Genomic DNA, 13,813 nt, shown 5'->3' with positions numbered 1-13,813 from the left:
TCAGAACTTGTTCTTGAAATTTCGAACTAGGGTCTCCTTCTCTCTCCCTCCCTTTTTTTTTTGGGTTGACTGGTTCGAGCCGGTTGGACTCCCCCTCAGTTCTATCGAGACGATTCATGTATTGAGTTGTGTTATGTAAAGCCGATGCTGCATGGGTTCGGTTGGTCCGAGCTGATTGTGTCCTTCAGCTTTCTGAGCTGGTTCGCATGCCGAGCAACTTTTTGTCGGGCTAACGATATTGGAGTTCGGATGGTCCGAGCCAATGTTTGCTGAGTTGATGTTCGGTGGGTTCGGCCGAGACATTCTTGTCGAGTTGTTCTTCGTGGCAGCTCGTGCCAAGCCATTCTTTACTGAGCTGTGTTCTTGGGCGTTTCTTATCGTGCTGCTCTTAGCGGGGTTTCTTGCCGAGTTGCTCTTGATGGCATTTTTTTTGTCATGCTACTTGTGTCGAGCTACTCCCTATGGCATTTCTTGTCGAGCTGCTTTGGTCGAGCTGCTCTTGGTGTCAATTCTTGCTGAACTGTTTGTGCCAAGCTGTTCCACATAACATTTCTTGTCGAGCTATTTTTTTCAAGCTGCTCTTTATGGCTTTTCTTGCCAAGCTATTTTGGTTCAGCTGCCATTCGTAACATTTCTTGCCAAGTCATTTCTGCCGAACTGCTCTTGATGGCATTTTTGCCGAATTGTTTCTACTGATTTGCTCTTGATGACATTTTTTGTCGAATTGCTCTTGATGGCATATTTCGCTGAGCTACTCTTAATGGCTTTTCTTGTCGAGCTGCTCCCTATGGCATTTCTTGCCGACCTGTTTCTATCGAGTTGCTCTTGATGGCTATTCTTGCCAAGATGTTTCTGCCAAGCTGCTTTTGGTGGGATTTCTTGCCGAGCTACTTGTGTCGAGCTGCTCATTATGGCATTTCTTGCCGAACTATTTTCGTCAAGCTGCTCTTGATGGTTTTTCTTACCGAACTACTTGTGTCGAGCTGCTAGCTGCTCTTGGTGGCATTTTTTTTGTGTACTTCGTGGCCTCACGAGTTGTGCTTGTCAGTTGGGACTTCTCCACCTATTTTAGTGGTGCTAAGTTGTTCGACATTCTTCCGGCCTCACAAGCGTTGCTTGTCTGTTAGGCCTTGTTTGCCTAATGAGTTGTGCTCATTTATTGGGTAGTTATGTGGCCTAACGAGTTGTGCTCATCAGTTGGGTCTTCTTTGCCTAATGAGCTATGCTCATTTATTGGGCTGTTGCATGGCCTCACAAGCTGTTCTTGCTAGTTGGACCTTGTTTGCCTAATAAACTGTACTCATTTGTTGGGCAGTTTCGTGGCCTCACGAGCTATGCTCGTCTGTTGGGCCTTGTTTGCTTCCTGAGTCGTGCTCATTTATTGGGCTCCCTTTTGGCCTCGCCAGTATTTCCTGTCAGTTTGGCTGGCTATGATGTGACGTTGGTGTCCTTTCATAACGTTCACCGCCCCTGCAAAAATTGATAATCCCTTGTCAATTGTACCATACCTTGGGAGGATCAAGACTCATTGGAATTGGCACCACGTTAGTGTGTGTATGGAGATTAGATTTCTTTCCCTCGAGATGCACACCCAAATTGATGAGCTCCCTCCTTCGAGATGCTAACTTTTTGGGGATCCATATAGGCTTCTCTATAAAGGATGTTGGCTCACTCTTTTGCTCCTCGTCTCTCCTAAAGGGTCCCTTTTTGTCTACTAGGTACGCTCTCCTTTTGCCTTTTTTTGGAATTGTAGGTTTGTTTTTGTTTTGTTCTTCATGTTCTTCAGTGTTCTTATGAAAAGTTTGCCTTGTTGATCCACTTTTGTGTAGTAGCTTCCGTGTTCTTGTGGAAAGTTTTCCTGTTTAATCCATTTGTATAAATAGCGTAAGTTGTTTGCCTTGTTTGTTTCGCACTTCCATTTTCTCATGGAGTCTTCGATGCCTTTGGTGAAGACTCCGATCACTGTGAGGGGTGCTCGATATGATCTTTCCCCCCCCCCCCGATATGCAAAATGTCCGTCGCTTCTTTGCTATCCCTTCAAACATTCACATTAGGTTACCTACCAGCTCCGACTTTGCTCTCGACCTAGGTCCCAATAGAGTCTGTTTATATACCAACTATCTCAACCTAGGACTTAGGCTACCTTTTTACCCTTTCATCTCTAATGTGTTACGTTTTTATCGCATAGCCCCCTCACAACTTGTTCCCAACTCCTACTTGTCGTTGGTGTGTTTTGTTGTTCTCCTGCTCTAACAAGGTCATCTACCCACGGTGCCTCTCTTTCGGAGCTGCTTCCAAATAAGGACGCACTCTGTAGAGAAGGAACTGTACTACTTCAACTCCTTCCTTGACTATAAGTTATTTACTGTGGGTAGCTTTTCCATTCACAATTGGAAGTCCTGCTACTTTTTTGCATCTGGGGAGTTAAACTATCCTAGGCCTCATGTTTAGTCTACCTCTCTCGATGGTGATATTCTCTTCCCCTTCTTTACTTATCGTATATACATGATCTATGTGTAGGTACTTCTTGCTTACCTTTTTCTTCTTTTTCTTTTAGCTCAGGTGAATCATATACCACGTTGTCTCCCTCTGAGTAAGCCATCCTTAAACACCTACGAGCTATTGGTCGGCAGGGGATTGTCCCTCATAAGGAGCTAGTGTGGGCTTAGTCGTTTATCCAGGTCTTATCTTGACCTTGATCTCACGATGTGAATATTTGTATATCCCAATAGTTCTCTATATCCTTCTCTCTCTCTCTCTCTCTCTCTCTCTCTCTCTCTCTCTCTCTCTCTCTCTCTCTCTCTTTTACAGATATGGACTTCAACAAGTATGAGTCCCTAATAAGCGAGGCAAAGAAGCAAAGATCGAGCGAGAGCAAGAAGAAAAGGAGTGAACTCGAGGGGGAGTCTTCCCAAAGAGAGGCAGTTCTTGCAGCCGAGAGTGAGCCCCCTACTAGGGTGAATGCACCTAGTTCGGGAATTTTTAGCAAAGCCATATTTCACGAATCGACTTGTTCTGGTCTTGCATTGCGTCGGGCGATATGTGTGGAGGATCTAATGGCAGCTCAATGTTCCTTTCTGGATCACTTTTCTGTGAATATATGACATACTACGTACCAGGTACCTTTGGAAGCCGTGTGTTTGCTTACATCCCGTCTAGCCCCTTTTCTTTTTATTGCTTTTAACTCCTTCTATTCTTTTGTTGTTCTCAACTGGTGACCATGGTTCTGGCCCAGGAGGAGAAGGTAACCAAGATGTACCGGCAGACCTTGGAAGCCAAAGATAAGTATATTACTGCTTAGAATGAACTCCACGAAGCCGAGCTCTACGAGAGGGCACTCTATGAGGAAATAGAGAAGATCAGAGGGGAGGAGATTCTCGTTGCTGCTGCTGCTGCTGCTGACGCCGCTAAATTCGTAGTAAAAAAAATACTAAGATTTCGAACTGCTCATCTTTGATACTGCCAAGACCTATCGTGTTGGTTATAGGAGGTGCCAAAAGCAGGTCAGGACAATGCACCCTGACCTTTCTCTAGTTAGTGTGTGCTTGCACGGGTACGGTGGTGAAATTCCAGAGTCCGAGGATGAAATGCATGAGGAGGATGAACCTAAGGAGGGGGAAATTGTGGAAGGAAGTAAAGTCGAGTGATTATTGAATAATCCATCTTGTGGTTTTATTAAGCATTTTGATAATGTACTTTTGAATTTGTCTGTGGTACAACCTTGTGAATGTTGAGATTTCAATTATGTTGTACAATATTTTGGGGAATGAAATTTCAAGAGTAGTATTTTTTTCAACATGTTAGAGTTCCATGTGTTTTTTTATCTCCCTTCCCTCTACATCCTCCAATGTGTATGTTCCCAACTTTATTTTTTTGCAACTCTGTATGGTCCCTCCCAGTTCGATTTCAACTTGTTCGGTCCAAGCTCTGTTGGGCTTGTTTGCACCTTTTTGAGGACCAGCTCTCATTGGTGGAATGTTCGGACTCTTACGCGAGTATTATAGTACCTCATTACCTTTTGTTGGTACATGGTGACTCTCATATGCGCCTGCTCTTATCTCTCCTCTAGGAGGTCTATCTTCGCCCTTAGCTCTTCACTGTTAAGCTTTTCATCAAAGTGTTGTCTCCTCTAAGGGGGGATCCCAACCTCAGCAGGAGTAATAGCCTCTACTCCGAACGCCAGCATGAATGGGGTTTCCCCTATTACTGCTGATCGGGTTGTGTGGTACACCCAGATTATGGACGGGAGCTCTTCCACCCATTTACCCTATGAAGATTCGAGCCATATCCTCAAACTATGCAGTATCGTATAGTTCATGTCTTCCACCTGACCATTGCTCTAAGGATTCACAACTGATGCGAATAGAAGTTTTATAGACAGGTTGGGACAAAATTTCTTGAAGCGCTCATTGTCAAATTGTCTTCCATGGCCCGTGACTATGGCCCATGGGATTCCGAATCAAAAAACCACCGACGCCCACATGAATCGGGTGATGTTTTGCTCGACTATGTGAGCTAGGGCTTCAACCTCTACCCATTTGGTGAAGTAATTGATCACCACCAACTAAAATTTCCTTTGCCCAGTCGCTTGAGGTAGTGACCCCAAGATATCTAGTTCCCATTGAACAAAGGGGTAAGGACTAGTCAGGGGGAAGAGAAAACTAGATGACATGTGTGGTACTCCTGCACACCGTTGGCACCTATCACACTATTTGACCAACTTGATCGGCATCCTTCCTTAATGTGGGCTAGTAGAACCCTTGTTGTAAGGCCTTGCGGGCTAGAGCTCTACTAGCCAAATGATTTCCGTATACTCCTTCGTGAATTTCCCTTAGCACGTATTCTCCCTATTTGATACCTAGGCACCGTAGGTATGACAATGTTAGGGATCACATAAACAACTCTTTGTCTATGAGTGTGTACTTTGTCGCCCTCCTCTTTACCTTTAAAGACTCATTCTTGTCCTCTAGTAGGGATTCGTTGCAGAGGTATTGCATTAGAGGTGCTCTTCAATCCCCTTCGTTGACTTCAGCTACCACCACGTTAACACTGACCTCCTCGTATGAAGGTTTTCTAACTCGCTCCAAGTAGATGGCGTTCTTCCATTCTGGCTTCGTAGCTAAGGCTAATATTGCCAGCACATCAGCCTTCACGTTCTCCACTCATGGTACGCACTTTATATCAAAACGAGTGAATGCTCTGATGTGTTCGTAGGCTTTGGCTAGGTATTTCTTCATTTTATGATCCCTAGCCTCAAACTCTCCCTTCACCTACTCCACCACTAATTGGGAATCACTTGCTACCTAAATTCGTGCTACCCCCAGTGCCTCCGCTAAGCGTAGCCCTACTAGTAGGGTTTCATATTTTGCATCATTATTTGTTGTCGAGAACTCTAATTTCAGTGCGTATAGTGTCTCTGAACCGTTTGGTGCCATGAGGATTAGCCCTGCTCCCCCTCCGGCTACGTTAGAGGACCCATCAATATGCAATATCCACACCTCTAATTTCTATACTGTTTCGTAGGATTGTTCGGTTGTGAAGTCAGCTAGTAACTGAGCTTAGATGGAAGGCTTTGGCTAGCATTGTACGTCTAACTCCCCTAACTCAATCAACCACCTCATCATTCTTCCCAAACTCTTTAGGCCGCTGGAGGATCTGTCTCAACAGTAAGTTTGTCAACACAATTATCTTGTGCACTTGAAAGTATGGTCTCAACTTTCAAGAGACATAGATGATGGAGAAGGTTGTCTTTTTTGTTGTGCTCTAATTCCACTCGGCCTCGCTCAGCACTTTTCTGGTGTAGTATATGGGTTTGTGCTACCTTTCTTCTTCTTTGACTAATACCGAGCTGAACGTATGTGGATTCGAAGCCATGTATAGGTAGAGGTCTTCTCTTGCTTTCGCCTTTGTTAGTATTGGGGAGGGAGCGAAGTTACTGCTTGAGCTTATCAAAGGCTTTACTTTGCTCCTCTCCCCATTCAAATCCCCCTTTCTTTCTCAGCACCTTGAAGAAGGGTAGACCTTTGTCTCCCGAATAGGAGATGAACCTATTGAGGGAGGCTATCCTTCCTGTCAAGATTTGGATCTCCTTCTTTTTTTGAGGGGCTTTCATCTCGAGCAGCGCCCTTATTTTGTTAGGCTTGGCTTCTATGCCTCTGTGCATCACCATGAAGCTTAGAAACTTCCCTATAAATACACCAAACACGCATTTTGAAGGATTCAATTTCATTTAATACTTGCACAATAGTTCGAATGTTTCCTTCAGATCCTTGCAGTGCTCCCTTGCTTTTAGGCTTTTCACCAGCTTGTCATCTATATACGCCTCCATCATTTTTCCGAGCTGGTCTTTGAATATCTTGTTCACCAGCCTCTGAAATTTTGCCTCCGTATTCTTTAAGTCGAAGGGTATTACTTGGTAGATGTAGAACCCTCTTTCGGTGATGAACGATTTTTTCTCCTCGTCTGCTCAATGCATTGGGATTTGATTATATCCCATGTAGAGACCCAAATAATTATAGTAATTTAATGATAAAAGAAAGGAGAGAAATGGGAACTTTTAAGGGGGGTCATAGCAGGGTCTCGTCGACGAACGCTGAATAAACTTCTTGGGATTGTCAACGTGGACGTGTGTCTCGTCAACAAGAAATTACGGAGAGGGCTATTTTCAGAGCTTGAAATTTTGTCGATGATGTGTAAGTGTTTGTCAATGAACTCTCTTCTTGGCCTTGTCGATGAAGTGACGTGTCTCGTCGACAAAGGCTGGTGTATAAATAGGCTCAAATCCAATTTCTACGAGGAATTTCAAACAAAATCTTATGTCTCTCTCACAACTTTGGCTCCCTCATCTTATCTCTAGAAATCCGGCCATTTTTCACACCGGTTCAACGATCGAAAGCCGTCACGTTACTCCTGGGAAGATTCTCTACGTATCTGCTGAAGTAATTTGTTGGTTAGGCCAATTTGTGCACCATCCCAAAAATTTGGGTAAGTTAATTATTTTTAAGTTTTATTCAGTTTTTGGTGTTTCTGGGCTGAAGGAAATGTGTTAGGTAAAATAATACTAGGATTTTTTTAGGAAAATGTTGATTTCAGGGTGTTAAACTGGGAATGCCATAGGAGTAAATTTAGTTAAATTTGTGGTTACTCAGTAAGTCAAGTAAGGGGATAAATTAAGTCAGTTTATGTTTATGAAGATTTATTCTTTTAAAACATCATGTATTTACAGTAATTATGTATGTTATATCAGTATGTTTGGGAAAATTGCTATTGAACAAGAAAACAGTTTTAAAATATTTAATCAGAAAACAATTCAGTTTAGTATTTAGTTTTAATACTATCTAAATTGGTGTGGCATAAGTATCATTTTACTAATATTATGTTATGTCAAAATTTCATAAAAAGCATGTTTACAATAGTTCTCTAGGAAAACCATAAATAGTACGGGAAATTATGGTTTCAGAATTTTATGATAAATAGTAAAAATTTTTAGTTTAGTATGTTATGATATGCTTGACGCAAGGTCATAATTGATAGCTGGTGCAAGGTCATAATTATGTTTGTTATTCAGCGCAAGGTTGTGATTATTTATGATATGTTATAATCTAGAAAAATGCTATCAATCTAATTTCATGATTAAACCAGTATATGTAAATATACTATATGTTATCAGAACCCGAATGGTTCAGTTTATATCGGTATTCAGGGCTCGGTACCATAGCTATTCAGTTCAGTTCATATTAGTGCTACCACACTTACTAGTAGAGAGTGTGGGAGATGGATAGTTGATGTGGCTTCAATGTAGTGTTGTAGACGTCTCCCTAATAGTCCAAACCAGGGTGGGGCGGGCCCATCATACTTACAGAAACATTTGACTTGGTAGTGGTCGGCCGGCCATTGTTAGGTCCCACTTCGGGCTGCACAACCAAGTCAGGGGGGGGGTAATACATGACATCAGCTAACTATCCATCCTGGGTAATATTTCAATACTATCAGTTATAGAAGATGATTTTAGAATAATTGAAATTCAGTATGATTTAACATAATTATGATTATGTATGTTTTACCCAGTATTATATCACTAGTTTTTATCCAGATATGTGTTATGTATTGTTTATCAATTATAGCACAAATATACTCACACCGCCACGCAACTGATATTAGTTTATTCCCCTTATTAAGAGGTGTCTCACCTCAGCTTACAAAACATTTCAGGGAATCCAGATAGATAGGCTGCCCGAGCTCTGCATTAGTAGAGGCAATTCATACTACCCCAGAAAGAGGGTGAGTTGTTGTACTAGGGTCAGATGGTTTTTGGGTTAAGATCCTAGTTTTACCCCTTTTGGTCTTTTTGGAATATGTATATATGTGTGTGTGTGTGTGTGTGTGTGTTTGACAGATTGGTAGCACTTTGGTATTGTAACTGTTGGATCGTATGTATGTAATTTAGGTTTTTCGCTGCTTAGGTATCAAAGATGTATGATAGGAGAATCCCTAGTACCCATGGGTCTAGGTTGATCATAAATATGCCAGTTTAGTAGGTTATGTGGATCATTACGTATATCATTATTAAAAAAAAATTATGGAAAAATAGGCAAGTTGTTACATCCCAAGTACGCATTCATAAAGCTCAGGAGATCATGCCCAAACATCGAATCCACCAGCTGATCGATTCAAGGAAGAGGAAAGCTATCTTTCGGACATGCCTTATTCAAGTCCTTGAAATCAATACTCATCTACCACTTACCATTCGTTTTCTTTACGAGAACTACGTTGTTCAACCACTTTGGATAGTTGACCTCCCCAACAAATTTGGCTTGTACCAATTTCGTCACTTCTACATCTATCACCTTAATTCGCTCCATCGCGAAGCTCCTCTTCTTCTGCTTTACGGGCTTATGGTTGGGGTCTACCTGCAACGTGTGTTCCATGATTGTAGGATCAATGTAAGAACCCAAACCGTGATAAGTGAGTTTAAATAATAAAAGAGGGGTAAAATTGGTATTTGAACAAGTTTCATCGATGAAGCCAGAGTTCGTTGACGAAGTCTTTGTTCTTCTCGTCAACGAAATTTAGAGATTTGTCGATGAGGAGAAGCCAAGGAGTCTCAAAAAAATCGAAGATCCCAGACTCATTAACGAAGAAACCGATTCGTCAATGAAGGCAATGGTAGATTTGTCGACGAGGGCACCATTTCGTCGACGAATTTGCCCAGGTCAAGGGTCTATAAATAGAAATTTTCTTTACTTCTTCATTAAGAAACTTTAAATATCTCTCTCCCTCTCTCTCTAGAACTCTCTCTACTCTTTCTCTCTCTCTCTAGATTTCTTCACCGATTGTTGATGGAATCAAGAATCTGAAGTTACCATGAGAATCGTGGAAGGATTCTCTAAAATTTCTACTGATCGGAATCTCGTTTCAGAGATTTTTAGGTTTCAACGTAAAATCGAGGTAAGGCTCGATTTTTAATTCTGATCTAGTAGTTTTGTAGGTAACATTCTTGTGAGTATATTATGTACTGTGATTTGTAGGTTTTGGAACTCGGTTCACTGTTTAGGGGCCTTGGAGTTCGGGATTTTTTATTCAAGAAAAAGGTAAAGGGAACTGTGTTTATATCAGTTATTTTTGAAATCAGACTTGGTGGAACTATGGTTCACGATCCTGTGTGTGTTTTGGCTACTCATTTGGGGGGATCTAATGGAGAAAACTATGGGTTTTTCATTATTTGAGTTTTAGGAAAAAGGGGGATGACGGGCTGCATCCCTGGTTTTGTTGAAAACCGAGGGTATATGTTGATTTATATTGTGATATTGGGATGGTCGTGCCTTGACTTGTTTAAAATGTATTTGTTTGGAAAACCATGATTATATTACCAAATAGGTGTGGTTTGTTTGGTTATATGAGCATGCACGTATGTGTGATATGTTGAAATGCTAGTAGGAACGTGGTTCCGAAATTATTCCAGGTACTGAGAGTGTCAGACTCTATAACTGAGGGTGTGTATTTCATCCCCTGCTATGTGGGCAAGAGTGTCCGGCTCTATATCCGAGGGCGTGAGTCTATTTCGGCATATCAATTCGAAGGGTGTGGATCCACCAGTTATGCGCCGGTACAATGCCATAAGAGTCGGAGACTAGCCATGTGTCGGTGGCGCTATGTTCGCAGGTTGGCTACATGCCAACGTCGTATATCCCAGGTCAACTTCGAGCCGAAGGGTGTGACAACACCAGAATTATTGATCATGTGAAAGTGTATAAGTGCGTGTATGCACTGTGGAAATTAGTACTGGAATGCATTTAACTGCGTGTATATTATATCATGATAAAACTCAAATTCCACACACCGATATAACCTGTGTTCTTCCTTACTGAGAGGTGTCTCACCCCTGCTGTACGTACATTTTTACAGGTCCTTCGAGTAACTGGAACTAGCGTCATAGTGTAGGAGCGTAGTGGCCGGTGTACTATGTTTAGCGCTTAGGTAAGTGCTAGGATTGTATTTTTGGTGGGTTGCCATTTTGAGATGTATTTGGGCACCCATTCGTACGTTTTCATAGAGCCATGTTCTGCTCTTGTATAGACTTTAGTATGGTACTATATATGTTGTATATAGATGACCTTTTTCCGCTGCGTATATGTTTGTAATTGGATGTGTTTAGGGTATCTGAGAACCCCACGGGGTCAAACCCTCATCCATTGTACTGTATCTTTGGATGTTTTATCAGATATAGGGACAGGTTAGTTACATTTTCACCCTTGGGTCCCATTTCGGGGTTCGGGACGTGACAGCTTGGTATCAGAGCTAACCAAGTTACTAGATCTTGTAGACTTGGTTAGGCTTAGTTGTGAGTACATACCAGAGTATAGGATGTGGATATGGGTAGAGTTTGTTGAGGGTTGTTCGGTTGCTAGACCGGGATTTATCGATGGTATTCCGTATTTTTCCTGGGATGACGATTTCGGTAAAAGCAGGGCATATCATTGATGACTTTCGTGTCGGTGTGATCGAACTGACCTAGACCTGGCAAGGAGTAGTTAACACGATTAGTGTAGATTATTATGTTAACTGTATGTGTTCTAGGGATACTGATAGATTCCTATTGTGTTGCAGAATGGAGCCTAAGGATAATAACCTGGGAAGTGGCTCTAAGGAGATTATGAGTGATGAGTCTCCTTCTGTGCCTCGAGGTTTGACAAGGCAGGTATTGGGCGGAGTGTGAGAAAATGTAAGCGCTCTCCTACCACTGCGGGGTGCACCATTGAGAGGTTCACACGCATGCATCCTCCAACGTTCTCTAGAGGACCTTACCCAACGATAGAAGAGGATTGGGTGGAGAAGACTGAGAGGATCTTGGAGGTCTTACATTGCATGGATAGGCAGCGAGTCTCTTATGCCACCTTCCAACTATCTCGGGAGGCGGGTCGATGGTGGACTACGGTGAGTCTACTGGAGAAGCAGAGAGCCGGTCCTGAGGAGATGATGTGGAGCTGTTTCAAGGAGGCGTTCTTTGACAGATACTTTCCGACTTCAATACGCGATGCAAAGGTAGATGAGTTTTCTACGCTGACTCAAGGGAGTATGACGGTGCAGGGGTATACAGCTCGGTACTTAGAGTTGTCCCAATTTGCACCATGTTTGATCTCGAGGGAGTATGAGAAGACTCGAAGGTTCGAGAAGGGTTTGAGGAAGGATATCTGCTGATTAGTGGGTATGCTTCAGATCCGCGAGTTCTCAGTGTTGGTGGATAAAGCCACCGTGATTGAGACCACTATCCGAGAGGACAAGGTGGATCAGGAATTGAGGAAGAGGACAATACCTTCTGGTTCTCGGATAGGATCTCATCAGGGATCATGGAAAAAGAGGAGCAAGGGCTCGGGTTATCATCAGAATACCGAGTGCCAGGATTCTCAGATGAGCTAGATTGGTGGTCGTTGTACCAGATGTCACAGGTGGGACGAGGGTGAGTTCTGGTTATTTGGGGGTAATTGGTACAACTATGGCCAACCAGGCCACGTGTCTCATGATTGTCGTGCACCGAAGCGAGATGTGCCTGCATTCAGTGGGGACCGAGGGAGCAATCAGATACCTCGGGGAACCATTCAGGCGATTACAGCTCCAATCAGAGTATACTCTCTTACTCTAGCGGACGCTGAGCATATAGGTAACTTGGTGACAGGTACCTTATTATTTATTTCAAATAAAGCTTCTGTTTTGTTTGATTCGGGTGCGACACATTCCTTTGTGTCTGTGAATTTTGTGGTACGGTGTGGGGTTGAGACCTGAGACATGAATGAGGTGTTATCTGTTACTACGCCATCTGAGAGTGTATCTTTCTGTAGGAAGATGTTGGTAGACTGCCCAGTGGAAATTCAAGGGAAGCTGCTACTGGCGAATCTTGTGGTATATGACATGTTAGGGTTCGATATCATTCTGGGGATGGATTGGTTGTTCTCCAGTTATGCTGTGATCGACTGTCCTAGGAAGGTGGTAGTTTTTAGACCTCTTGGGGAGCAGGAATACAAATTCATGGGATCGTGTGTGCGTCTAGCGCCACAGATTCTATCGGCACTACAGGCGAGGAGGCTATTCTTGGACGGATGTCAAGGGTACCTAGCTTATATGAAGGAACTACCACGGGATGAGTTGAGACTCAAGGACATTTGGGTAGTCAGAGAATTTCCGGATGTGTTTCCAGATGATTTACCCAGTTTACCTCCAGATCATGAGGTGGAGTTTGCGATAGAGCTGCTTCCTGGCAAGGCACCAATCTTTAAAGCTCCATACCGGATGGCCCCAACAGAATTTCGAGAGTTAAAGGAGCAATTGTAGGAATTACTAGATAGGGGATTCATTCGACCTAGTGTTTCACCCTGGGGAGCTCCAGTACTGTTTGTGAAGAAGAAGGGCGGGTCGATGTGGATGTGCATTGATTACCGTGAGATTAACAAGGTGACTACGAAAAATCACTATCCTTTACAGCATATAGATGATCTCTTTGACCAGTTGTAGGGCATGCGGGTCTTTTCGAAGATCGACTTGCGGTCAAGATATAATCAGGTTAAGGTCAAATTAGAGGATGTAACGAAGACAGCTTTCCGAACTAGATATGGCCACTACGAGTTCTTTGTCATGCTTTTTGGGTTGACAAACGCTCTGGTGGTGTTCATGGATCTGATGAAAAGGGTTTTCCATGAGTACTTGGATCGGTTCATAGTGGTATTCATTGATGACATTCTAGTATACTCGAGGAGTTCGTAAGAGCGTGAGGATCATTTAAGGTTAGTGTTACAGATTTTGCGGGAAAATAAATTGTATACTAAACTAAAGAAATGTGAATTCTGGTTGAGTCAGATTGCGTTCTTAGGCTATGTGGTTACTGGGGATTTTATATCAGTTGATCCTAGCAAGATTGAAGTTGTGGTTGACTAGGTAAGGCCGAAGAATGTGCAGGAGCTTCGGAGTTCTCTAGGACTGGCGGGTTACTATCATAGGTTCATAGAGGGTTTCTCTAAACTGTTTGGACCTATGACTCGATTGACCAAGAAAGGAGTACAGTTTGAGTAGACTAGTGATTGTGAGCAGTGCTTTTAGGAGTTGAAGCACCGACTAGTTACTGCTCCAGTGTTGACCATTCCTTTGGGGGATAGTGGGTTTGTGATTTATAGCGATGCGTTTCTAAAGGGTCTGGGATGTGTGCTCATGCAGCAGGGTAAGGTAGTGGTGTATGCTTCTCGAAAATTGGAAGAGTATGAGAAGAATTACCCTATGCACGATTTGGAATTGGTTGTTGTGGTATATGCACTAAAGATCTGGCGAC

Source organism: Malania oleifera, chromosome 6 (genome assembly GCF_029873635.1).
Source record: "Malania oleifera isolate guangnan ecotype guangnan chromosome 6, ASM2987363v1, whole genome shotgun sequence".
In the NCBI taxonomy this organism is placed as follows: Eukaryota; Viridiplantae; Streptophyta; class Magnoliopsida; order Santalales; family Ximeniaceae; genus Malania; species Malania oleifera.
This window is presented reverse-complemented; position numbering follows the sequence as displayed.